Source organism: Phascolarctos cinereus, unplaced genomic scaffold, assembly GCF_003287225.1.
Source record: "Phascolarctos cinereus isolate Bilbo 61053 unplaced genomic scaffold, phaCin_HiC Scaffold_5;HRSCAF=322, whole genome shotgun sequence".
In the NCBI taxonomy this organism is placed as follows: domain Eukaryota; kingdom Metazoa; phylum Chordata; class Mammalia; order Diprotodontia; family Phascolarctidae; genus Phascolarctos; species Phascolarctos cinereus.
In genome coordinates, this window is record NW_027555958.1 from 218,612,438 (window position 1) to 218,625,048 (window position 12,611).

Sequence of the window (12,611 nt, forward strand, 5' to 3'; positions counted from 1 at the left end):
ATAGTGAGGAGAAAATATACTTTAAAGTAGAGGTTTCAAACGTGTTACTAGTAGCCCAAACCAAATTAAAATGGAATTGATAAATTCCATAAATTAACAAAATAAATAAAATATAGTAGAACATACATAATGTTAACATATAATTTTCTAAGTCAATATGAAGCCCACAGGAATCCTTATATATGGTTTAGTGGCCCCATTTCTATTTGAGATCGATACCATTACTTTAGAGAACTCTGATATTGATGTACAGAATTGCTGCAATTGAAGAAAATAGGATTTTTTTTTCTCGAAGGGAAAGGATGCACCAGGAATTTTTTGCATACATTCAGACAATGTCAGACTGGTAGAAAACTTCTAAAAGGAAGAATGAGAAATTACTTTAGAGTATTTGAAGGGTATCCAGTGCAGGTGTGTGTGGAGAGAATAGCACTCCAAAGAGAGGTTGATAAATTGGACTGGGAAGAGAGAGTTGGACAGTAAATCAATCAACAGCATTTATTAAGTGCCTACTAATTACCAGATACTCTTGACATTGAGTATATGAGATCAAAACAAAATTGTCTCTGCCTTCAAGAAGCTCACATGCTTTTAGGGGAGACAATAAGCATCAACTAAATACAAATCTATTTGGGAGGTCACTTTAAGCTTCCTGTTTTAAAAAAAGTTGAAATAGGGGAAAGGCTCAGAATAAATAAGTAGGTTATTGGGTAAAAGGGATAAATTGCAAGATGGGTGGACATGCAGTTCAAGACTCGATGTGTGTGTGCAGGGAAGGAAATGTTGTTCATCCCTTCATTTTTGAAGAGAACCGGTGAAATCAGAGAGCAATGTCTTGACTTCTCAGTGAATTGGATTTAAGTGAGGCAGAGTTACACAAAGTCATCAGCCTCTTTATCTCTTCCAGAGTCATCAAAGTCTAGTGGCAGGACATAAGTGAAGGTGGCAGGGAAGGAAATAGGGTCTAGAAGCTTGCTGTTCCTAAATTTGCCTAAGGACACTTACAGACCTAAAGTAGACAATGCCCCTCTTCTGTCTTCTGAGTAGCTTTGCCTATAGTAGGCACTTAATAAATTTGTTGAATTGGGTTGAATTGAACTGAGGAGGCAGGAGGGTTTGAACCTCTTGCAAATACATCAATTTCTATGCACTTTATTGTGATTTAGAGGACTCACAGTACATTAAGATCAGAGTTTCTAAAATTTTGGGGAAAATATCTAAGGCTTTTCCCATCTGACTGGTACTCTAGTGGTGATAGGGAATTATGATATAACTGATACTCAGAAACAGGCCCAAAGAGGGGCAAATTCCACTTCTCCACATTTTATTTTGAGTTTATATTTAAGCTTAAAGAGGTAGCGTTAGCTAGTGGTTGGAAATTTGGTTTCAGCCAGGAGGACACAAGTTCAAGATCCTCTTCTAACACGTCAATCAATCTTCATTGTGAATTTATTAAGTGCTTACTACTTGTCAGATGTGCTAAGCACTGATGATTTTTAGAAAATGGCAAAAATCATCCTTGCTCTCAAGGAGCTCACATTCTAATAGGGGAGATAAAATGCAAATAAATGGGTAGGGGAAGGTACTAGCAGCTTGACCAAGAGGGAAAGGCCTCTTTCAAAAGGTGGCATTTGACTTGAGTTTTGAAGTTAGCTAAGGCTTGTGTGACCTTGGGAAAGCCATTTAATGTCTCAGTGCCCCCAGGGAATTTTTTGAGAAGTTGCTCATTTGTCTAGGTAAAAGGAATTTCTTTACTGAGAAGCTCCATATACCAATGAACTTACAAGTGTGTTAAAACAATTCAGTTCAATTCAATAAACATTTATTAAGTATCTACTACATGCCAGGCACTGTGCTAAGCACTGGGGCCAAAAAAAGAGGCAAAAGACAGTCTCTGCTCTTATGGAGCTTATAATCTAATAACAACAACAAAGAGAAAACCTACCCCCTGCAGTGCCTAATTTCTTTGAAATCCTGGAACTTTCTAGATGACATAGAACTGACTAGTTAAAATATACAGAATTCCTTCCATTTTGGAAAGGAGTCACTGTCAGGACCTCATGGTCTCAATGTGCCATCGATGTGAAGATTCATGCCCATGTTTTAGAAGGTAAAGTTTGAAATTGGCCAACTCTGAAAAGCTTCCAGAATTCCCTTCAGATTACTTTATAGGGTCCTGAAAATAATATTTTGACCAGTTAAGTGTCTTTGGAAAGTCATTTATCTCACTAAATTTGCTTTGACTCCACTCTCTTTTCCTTCATTAAGCCTTGTCCCTTCTTATTATCTGCTTATCCCTCTGCCGCTTGTTATATTAGGAAGTTAAAGAAACAAGTATGGGATTCAGGGTAGTGGGGATGTTCAAAGTTAAGTCACAAACATGGATTCCTATGAAAATTAAGCCAAGGTGGAGTAGAAAGGAGAACCAGTGGATACATAACCGTATGTGGTTTTTATTAGGCCTGCTACTTGATTTCCTCTCTCCCCATCTTTGTTTAGATGTAAGGCTTGCATGTGTTTGTATTAATGATTGACATCACATGCAGAGGTGCCCATTTAAAATGCTTTTTAATTTACTCTGGTGGTTACATGTCTTGTATCATAGATTTAGACCTCGGAAAACCCATAGAGGTCACCTAGTTCAATTCACCTATTTTACAAACAAGGAAACTGAAGTGCAGAGCCAGTAAATGACTTGAACAATTAGCCAGTAACAGTGAACAGGGCTGGGATTTGAAAACAGGTTCACTGATTCACAATTCTGCATTTTTTTTTCACTCCTGGGAGACCAATTTTGGGACAGTGGGTTGCCTCATTGTTTTGGTTCATCCATAGGCTTTGTTTTCATTTTATACTTACAAGGTAGGAATTGAAGAACACCACCATTTTCAGTTCTGTCCACTGAATTGTTAACTACTTGTCTAATGTCACTCTGAATGTGGTGTTGGCTAGAAGAACCCAGGCGTTCCAGCTTGTAAGCCACTACTTATCTCCACTAGAGTGTGCTGCCTACTAGATAATTGTTGGAATTCAACCACTTTGCTGAGGTGGGATGGGGGTTGGCTGGGTGGAGAGCTGCCCTTACCCCATCCATCACCGGAGGCAGGGTTTTAGTAAGCTCAATGCCTCAGTCAAGCATTTTGTTGGCTTCCCCCTCCCCCCACCTCAGGGACAGCTTTTGGCTTCCTTCTAGTTGAGAGCAGGCTTCTCCTTTGTGATTTTCTTTTATCTCTTAAGGGAAAACCCTTTTTAATTTCTCCCTCCCCCTCAGTTTCTTCATCTGTAAAATGGGGTTGAAGATATTTATCTCAGGATATGGTGGTTCATGATACTTTAAACCAGCTATGGCTGACTTACCTTTCTGCAAATTTGTTGTTGAGTGAGGTTGCTTTAATTGAACTCATTACAAATCCCTTTTATTTGTCCAGAGGATCAGAAATATCATGAGATTCAAACCAAGCATACACCCAGCAAGCATTTCTGAAAGGATAGCATTATATCTTTTTTAGAACTTACAACTAAGACCAACAGAGGGGCATGTGACAGAGTGTCTATGACGTGTGTTTTCTCAACTGGAGACTGCTATCCTCTCAGTGATTAGTTTCAATAGAATAATATGGCTAATTTAACAAATACAGAGTTCTTTGAAGGCTGGAGGCTTTATTCAGATTGTCCTAAATCCATTGAGAATTCTGAGGAAGCAAGGACTCAGGATCATAGACCTAGAATAAGAAGAGACCTCAGAGTTCATCTAGTTCAATCCTCTTATTTTATAGGTGAATGAATGAATGAATTAGTGAATGAATGAATGAAAATGTAATAAGCCTTTACTATGTGCCAAACTTTGTACCTTTAAGTATAGAAGATACAAAAAAAATCTAGAGCAGAGACAGTCCCTGTCCTCAAAGAGCTTACTTTCAGATGATGAAATTGAGGGGGAGAGAAGTTAAGTGACTTGCCCAACGTCATACAAGTAATAAGTAGCAGAAGGATTTATGAGACTAGACCTGAAATTAAGCTGCCTGGGTATAAGCACGCCCATTATGATACCCTTTGGTAGAACCTAGAAATAATTTTGTTTCATAGTTTTATAGCTGTAAACCTGAAAGTGATGTCAGAAGTCATCTTCTCCAGATCTCCCATTTTATGGACAAGGAAACTGAGGCTAGAGAAGTAGAATGTCACACATTTGTCTGATCAGTAATTTTGAACTGTTACTTCTATATCATGCTGAGAAGCAAATATGATCTAGGAATAATGATTCCTTTATGTTTGCAAAAGTCTGGACTAAAACCAAGAAAGGCTATTTGTCCTTTTATGGCCCAATGTTTTGGTTCCACTTTGAGCCCAGAGAATATCCCTGTCACATAGAGTCTTCTGTTTATAGCTGTTGCTTTTCCTCCTGTTTCTTCAGTTTGTGAGGAACTACTTTTTAAAAATTTTTTTAGTTACATTAATGCTCTGAAATAATTAGTCAACTAATTAATCCAGTTTACAAGCTTTGTAGGATTCTTCAGCTGTCAGTCAGACCTAGGCCTGAGGCCTACATTTAGTCTCAGCTCCCTTACCCATGTGACTGGTTGCTATGACTACCGGCTACATCTGCTGACACCCCACTCTCTATTTATTGCTTAATTAAGAATTTCACGCTCAGTCCTTATCTGCCTCTAAGAACAAGCACACACTGTTAAGAAATTCCAAATTTAGTCCCATGGACAAGGCAAGTCTTTCTTGTAGGCCTAGCTGTATGGAGCCGTTCTAACTACCCTCTTGGCATCCAAGCCGCCACCCTTCAATCAAAAATCATTAAATGGGGCAGAGATAATGAGCATGCAGCATATCAAAAGAAGGATGTTTGCTTGGTCCAAAGGAGGAAAAGCTGTCCAGCCCCATGCACAGCCGCCACTTCAAAGGGAGATGAGTTCTCTTGTCAGTAGGGCCCAATAAAGCTCTGTTGTTCCAGGCTTGACTTATGCAAAAGGTCTGGTATGCCGGAGTCCCATCTCCCAGACGCAGACTCCCTTCAATTCCCTGCTCCATACCCCCCCCCCACCTTTTTCCTTCCACACGTTCGTGTGTCAGCAGTTAGGCAGCTGGGTCCCCCAAAGCATCAGTCTTGGAGCGTATAATCACTGACTCTCCATTCACAATGGCCACTTGTAGGGGGGTGGTCAGGAGGAGGTCTTACTTACAATAGGAACACAATTATTGCAGCTGCTAGGGAGGGCCATGATTCTTCCTGTAGAAAAGTAATAGGTCCTGCCCAAAACAGGGGGAGAAGGTTGGGGCGAGGCAGTGGGGGTGGAGAAAACAATCTTGAGTTTATTATTCATATTCTGACTCTTGGAGGCCCATTGCTAAGCCAGTGGGGTTCCAGCAGCTGCTCGTACATAGCCTCTTTCTAATAATTGTACATTCTGTCAGGGGTCAACTTACTTTTGACCTCATCCTTTTGTACCAGTAAAAGACTCTTTAGGGCAAACTGTTGGGTTGTGGCAGGAGTGCATTAAACACCCTCAGCTCCCCCCTAGCCAACCAGCACCGGGTGATAAATTTACATCAGATGCTGGGCCATTCACAAGAGAATTCTGGAGTTCACACAGTCTCCTCTTACTTAGTGGCACATGGCTGAACTAGGGCATTGTGGGAGCTGGCAGCTGAGCAGGTCCACCATGGAGTTATCAGGCTCAGATGCTACTGACATGCTACTCTCTTCTGACCTGACTAGAAAAAAAAAAACGATATCTAGCCAGCCGGGCTAATGCTCATCTCTGAGTTCTCCCAAGCAAATAGAGAAAGGGAGTCTGGTAGGGAAAGAAGCTGGTGTTGATGTTCATGGGGGCAAGAATGCTTTTGGCTGGGAAGACAGATGGGCTTTTCTCATCTGGTTTCCTTACTTAAAAAAACTCAATAAGCAGAGGGGTCTAGGAGGATATTCCCAGTTAAGGAGAATCTCACAGAATCTAACTTTTCCAAGGGATAGAGATGGGCAGAAATGTCCACTCGCTAGGCTTCCTCTTTCTCAAAGGATTATGAGTAATGAGACTGAATACATCACCAATTGGAATCTTCTGTATTTAATCTTGTTTCCGCCTCCATACAGCTCTTTGAAACAAACTGAAGACTCAAGGATTTTACTTCTGTTTCCTAAAGCTCTCTGGGAGGATTTCCTGGGATGGAGTTGGGGAGGGGGAGGAGTATGGGGAGAGGTGAATCTTATTCATTCCTCTGTTGCCATTCTAGTCCTGAGGTCCCCTAAGGCAATCCATAGCATTCTAGTTACTAAATTAATTTACATTTATATAGCACAGTTCATCCCCCAAGGATCCCCAAGCACTTTACCAGTCATGTGAAGGGCTGACTTAAGGGAAATACACCAACCTCCAGGGCAGAAATATAGGTAGCAGGACAGAGCTTGGAATAGACGGAAAAGGCTTTTGCCTGATTGGCATAAGGAACTTCTCTATTGGGAGAAGGGAGGAAAGAGAAAAACAAAAATGAAAACAAAACGGAGGTATAGTTCCAATGAATTCTCCAGGACTTAAACATCTAGGTGTTCATTCTACATCCACCAGGTCATCTTTGCTTCAGTAAAAGTTCACTGCAAGTAAGCCCTTTCCTGTGAGATTTTTCCCTGCTAAAGTGCATGAGATACAACATAAATCTTGCCATTGAAGCCAATAGCTTATTACCCTATCACTTAAAATAGGCGAGGAAAACAAAACAAAACAAAAAAGTGGGAATTAAATAAAATATAAACACTTTCTTTTCTTCTTGGATTTCCAGCCTCAGAGCCACAAAACTAGGTTTAGGAACATTTTAAAGCCTTCATATTTTCAGAAAATGCTAAATAAACAAATTAGGTCTTTTCCCATTGTTTGTTGTCAAGTCATATTTATCATATTCATCATTATCATAAACTAAGATTAATTGAAGATCCAGACATAGCATAGTGCTATATTGGGTGACTGTCAAGGACATACTTAGTTTTGAGGAATTTCTTCTTTGTACTTCTCAAATTCCTACTGTTACTCAAAATAGGTTAAGCAGGAGTTAATTTACTCACATCATGACCAGAATACAAAGGCCCAGTGCTATAGAAACACCCAGAGGAGCTGGGTGGCATCTCTTCCATTCTTTTCCTTAGACCCCTACATACTAATTCCATATTTGAACATCTCTAGTACAATGCACAGGGAAGAACACAGATCTTCTTTTAAAAGTAGTTTTGGGACAGTAGCAGATTGGGTAATGAGTAGTAAAGGACATCTTTCTCTTTTGCATTGACTCCTCTCAATCCCAGATGCTACTTTGTAGTGAATATAATTAACAAGGCCAAAGATAGTTTCATTGTTATATTTGTATCCTCCCAAACCACCACAATTCCTGGCACCTACTGTAGTGGGTATTTACTGAGAACTGAGAACTCTAAATGTAGAATGAAGGACCTTTCTGTTCCATGGGCTCCAGAGTTCCTGCATGTGTGTGTGTGTGTGTGTGTGTGTGTGTGTGTGTGTGTGTGTGTGTGACAGTCACCCCTCCACACTCCCAATGCCAACTCTATTTTTCCTTGCTCTTGAAATGCATCTTTTAATCTTATCTGCCATCTTTCATTGTAAAAGGTTTACAAAATCTAATCGGACAATCACAGAATCTCATTTGGAAGGGCTGTCAGTGGGCATTTTAAAAGGAAGCCACAAGATTGCTCTTTAACAAGTGGTCATCCAGTTTCTGTTCTTGTACTGACTGTGGAAATGGAGAGCCTAAGTTTAAATCCCATATCTGACATTTGCTACCTATTTTACTTTGGGCAAGTCATAAACTCCCTGGACCTCACTTTCTTCTGTAAAATGAAGAGGTTGGACTAGATGACCCTTGAGGTCCTTTCTAGCTTTAGATCTGTGATGCTGTGTCTTCTAACAAGAACCTATTACTTTCCAAGGTAATCCAATCCACATTAAGATAGCACTAATCATTAGGAAACTTTTCCTTACATTACATCAAAATCTGCTTCTATCTACCTATTTTACCTAGTGTTTCTAGTTCTGCCTTCTTAGCTGAAGTGAAACAACAAGTCTAATTCTCCTCTGTATAGTAAACCTTTAAATCAGTCGGTCATCAAGCATATATCAAGTGCTTATTGTTTGTCAGGCACTGTGCTAAGTTCTGGGGATAGGAAGAAAGGCAGAAACACTGTCCTTGCCCTCAGTGCTCAGAGACAACTATACACTTGTTCTATCATCTCTTCTTCAGTCTAAGTAAACTTGTTTCCTTCAATTTTTGTATGGCATGGTCTCTTCAACCTGTCTTACTACTTTATTATACAAAATGAAATCTTTAGGGAGGAGGAATGATGTGGAAAGAGGTAAGGAGTTATCATATAAAAGGGTCATTGACATTGCTTACAATAAAACCTGTCATATTTTCCTCCATTTATAAGACCCTTGTAAATGAGGACCTTTGCTTCCCCTTAGTTCAAGAGTACCCTTGGTGCTGAAACACTCCAGCTATAACTAAAAGAGGGGAAGTAACACCCCACATCTCAAGAATCAATGCATATACATTAATGTCAAGGTGTGGTACAAACTGAAATGGAGAAGATAGATGTCGTGTCTGCTAGCCACCCTTGAAACAGTCTCCATCCTGCCAGGAACTGCATAACTTGGGAGAACAGTCCTGAAATTGTCCATTTCATTATTTATTATGGCATGATAACATTCTGTGATATTCATCTACTGTGGTTTGTTTGCCTATTCCTGCTATGAATCGGAGTCAAGTGAGCAAAAGCAGTTGAACAATTAATACAATGATAAAAAATGGAGAATAAAACAACCTTGAAAGACTTTGTATCTCTGGTCGACTCAATGATAAACCTGAAGTCCAGAAGGATTAAGATGAAACAATCCACTCACCTCCTGACAGAGAGGTTATGAATTTAAAATGTAGAAAGAACCAGGTCATTTTGGACCTGGTTAATGTGAGGATCTGTTTTGTTGGACTGTGAAAATAAGTATTGAGGGATTTTTAAAATATAAATTTTGGGGAAAGGGTAGTGGGAAGAACAGATTAGTAAAAATGCTTTTTGTCAAAAATACAAATAATAATCTAAGACTCTATTATGTGTAGCTTGCTTTTCCCCTTAGTATACAACAAATTCAATATATAACATCAAATGTATATTGATTGATGAACTTCTTATTAACAGGTTTCATTTTTATTCCACTTCCTGACAATAAGGGAGTAATGAGCTCATTCTACTCCAGTGCTCTATACCTTAATGTTTCTTACCTTGCTTGCTTAGTAATTACAACTCGTGTTCATGGGCAAACTGTTGGTTTTGAGTGAATCTTAAATCAGAAAACCCAGTAGAGTTCCTTTTTTTCATCTCTAGCCTTTACCCCACCCCTAGTCTTTACTTTCTAGAGAGAGAGCCTATTCTAGCCAACCCCAAGTGTGAGGCAGAGAGAGGGTAGGACAAGAAGAGTAGTCTAACTTTACAAGTATAATCAATACATTACTTGCCTTCTCAAGGCATGTTGAAGGGGAGGAAGAAAGAGAATTTGGAACTCAAATTTTTTAAAAAAAAATGAATGTTAATTTTTTACATATAATTGGGAAACAGTTAAGAAAATAAATACAATATATTATAAAAGAGAAAAGTAGTCTAAGCCTATAAGCAAATGTTATTAATATTTGTTATTGATTCCTGAAGAAACTAATCAGATGGAGTCAAATAGAGGCTTGTGATCAGAGTTGATGGAGTTGGCACCGACTTGTAGGCTGGGTTCAGGTGTTTCACTATCATTTCTACCTGTGTCTTCCACCTCTTTCCTTAGAGTTAAAAGAGAGAAGAGAAAGATGTATTGTGCCTGAGAATCACAGAATCACATAATAATCATGATTGGAAAGTCTTTTAAATTTTTTTTCATCTTGAAAAAATATTTTGAAGTTGATAAACATGAATGTTACCATATATACAAAAGAGAAAAAGAAAATTGCTTATGAAACCATGAAGCTCCATGATATTCAGTTTACTTCCTTTTTTGAAAGCATATAATACATTCAACCAGTGTTTCAAAGCTATCTTGATAATCTGTATCTTCCCCTGAAGTTCCAATTCTCCTTTATGCATTTTTTAAATGCTTAATTGGTATTCTTTTCTTTTATGAATCCTCTTCCCCTTGACAAAATTTTTTTAAAAAACTGACATAACAAATAAGTATCATAAAATAAAACCGATTCATACCTTGGTCCTGTCTGAAAATGTTTGTATCATTCTTCATCTCCGGCCAATTACCTGTCTGTCAAGTAGGAAACATGCTTCATCCTCAGCCCTTTGTAGTCATGTTTGGTAATTGCTTTATTCAGAGTTCTCAGATCTTTCAAAGTTGCTTTTCTTTTGGTAATTGTAGTCTTTTTGTTTTTTTAAAAAAGGTTTCTATTCTTTTTTGAAATATATTTTATTTATTTCATTAAATATTTTGCAACTGCATGTAAATTTTTTCATTTTTTTAAAATTTTGAATCCCCAATTTTCTCCTTCCCACTCCCTTCTTGAGAAGGGAACTGATTTGATATTGATTGTACATGTAAAGTCATGCAAAACATATTTCCATATGTCATGTTGTGAAAGGAAACAGACAAAAACAAAAACAAAAAAATAAAATTAAAAAAAGTATGCTTCAGTCTGTATTTATAGTTTATCAGTTCTCTCTTTCTGAAGGTGTATAGCATTTTTACATTACGCATCCTTTCAGAACTGCCTTTTCATGATCTTAATCAGACTAAGTCTTTCATAGGTGATCATTCTTAGAACATTGACGTTGCTGTGTACAATGTTCTCCTGGTTCTGAACCCAGGATGTGAGGATCAGCTTGCTATTGGAACTTGCTTTATATTACTAGACAGATGATCATCTGAAAGGATGACCTACTGGAAAAATCACTGGATTAATTTTTTTTAAATTATTCATTTATTTTTAGTTTTTTGCACTCACTTCTGTAAGATTTTGAATTCCAAATTTTCTCCCCATCTGTCTCCTCCCCTCCACCACAATGGCATGTAAATTGATATAGGTTCAACATATACATTTATATTAAACCTATTTTCACAGTAGCCACATTGTAAAGAAGAATTAGAACTAATGGGAGAAACCACAAGGAAGAAGAAACAGAGAGAGAGAGAGAGAGAGAGAGAGAGAGAGAGAGAGAGAGAGAGAGAGAGAGAGAGAGAGAGAACAAATAATATGCTTCGATCTGCATTCGGACTCCATAGTTCTTTTTCTGGATGTGGACAGCATTTCCCATCATGAGTCTTTTGGAATTGTCTTACATTCTTGCATTGCTAAGAAGAGATAAGTCTATCAAAGTTAGTCATCATGCAATGTGATTGTTACTGTGTTCAATGTTCTCCTGGTTCTGCTCACTTCACTCAGCATCAGTTCATACAAGTCTTTCCAGGTTTTTCTGAAGTTTGCCTGCTCCATCATTTCTTGTAGCACAACAGTATTCCATTACATTCATATACTACAACTTATTCAGCCATTCCTAAATTGATGGGCATCCCCTCAATTTCCAATTCTTTGCCACCACAAAAAGAACTGCTATAAATATTTTTGTAGATGCGGGTCCTTTCCCCATTTTCATGATTTTTTTTGGGGGGGGCTACAGCCCTAGAAGTGCTATTGCTGGGTCAAAGGGTATGCACTGTATTGTTTTATGTTATTACTCCCCTCAAAGTGATCTTTATAAGTATCTTCATATCTTTTAGAGAGGCGCTTATTCACATCATTTGACCATGTGTTTATTGGGGAAATGTTTGCATTCTTATATATTTCAATTGGTTATGTCTCTCTTCATTTTATGTGAGAAACTGTTTCTTCACAAATTGATTTCATAATTTTTCCTTATACTAAAGTTATTTATCTGCCTTTTTAGTAGCCGAACTGTTGACATATGGAAGGGGGAGTACTTTACAGTTAAATAGTAGAAATCACTATGTCAAAGTTGGAAGGATGTACCTATAAAGGGAAAATCGTTTTTCTTTGAGCACTGGATTTGGATTCAGAGAATATACGTTTAAATCCTGGCTCTGCCACTTAAAACCAGTGGGACTTTAAAAAAGTACCTTTATTTTAGGAGGCCTTAGTTTCTTCACCTATAAAATGATAGTATTGTACTAAATAATTTCTAAGGTATTTTAGCTCTAAATGCAATGGTCCTATGAGCTCAAGATCTTACAATTTGCATTTATGTTTCAATTCAATCACAAAATCAGAGAATTTTAGAGTTGAAGGATGCTTTGAGGATATTCAGTGCAACCTCCTTATTTTACAGTAAGGAAACTGGGATCCAGAGATGGGAAGTGATTTGATTATGGTAATACATATAATAAGTGGGACTGCTGAGACTGGAGCCTGAAGTTCTGAATTCTTGCCACTATGTCTAAAGAAATGAACCCCTTTGCCCCCTTATTTTTTTTCCTTGGAAAGGTATTCACTTCTTCCAAAATGGCCAGATGGGACTTGAACTGAAGGGATGTAGAAATATTTCCCTTTTTCACTTTCCTAAGGATGACCATGTGGTCATTTTACCTACACATAGCCCTTTTAAC

The 12,611-nt window shown here is 38.1% G+C and overlaps 1 protein-coding gene across 1 annotated transcript in view; it reads left to right on the plus strand.

Moving 5' to 3' along the window:
- LOC144457583 (fibrocystin-like) overlaps positions 1 to 12,611 on the plus strand; it is a 268,575-nt gene that overhangs the window by 383 nt on the left and 255,581 nt on the right. The window lies entirely within an intron of this gene.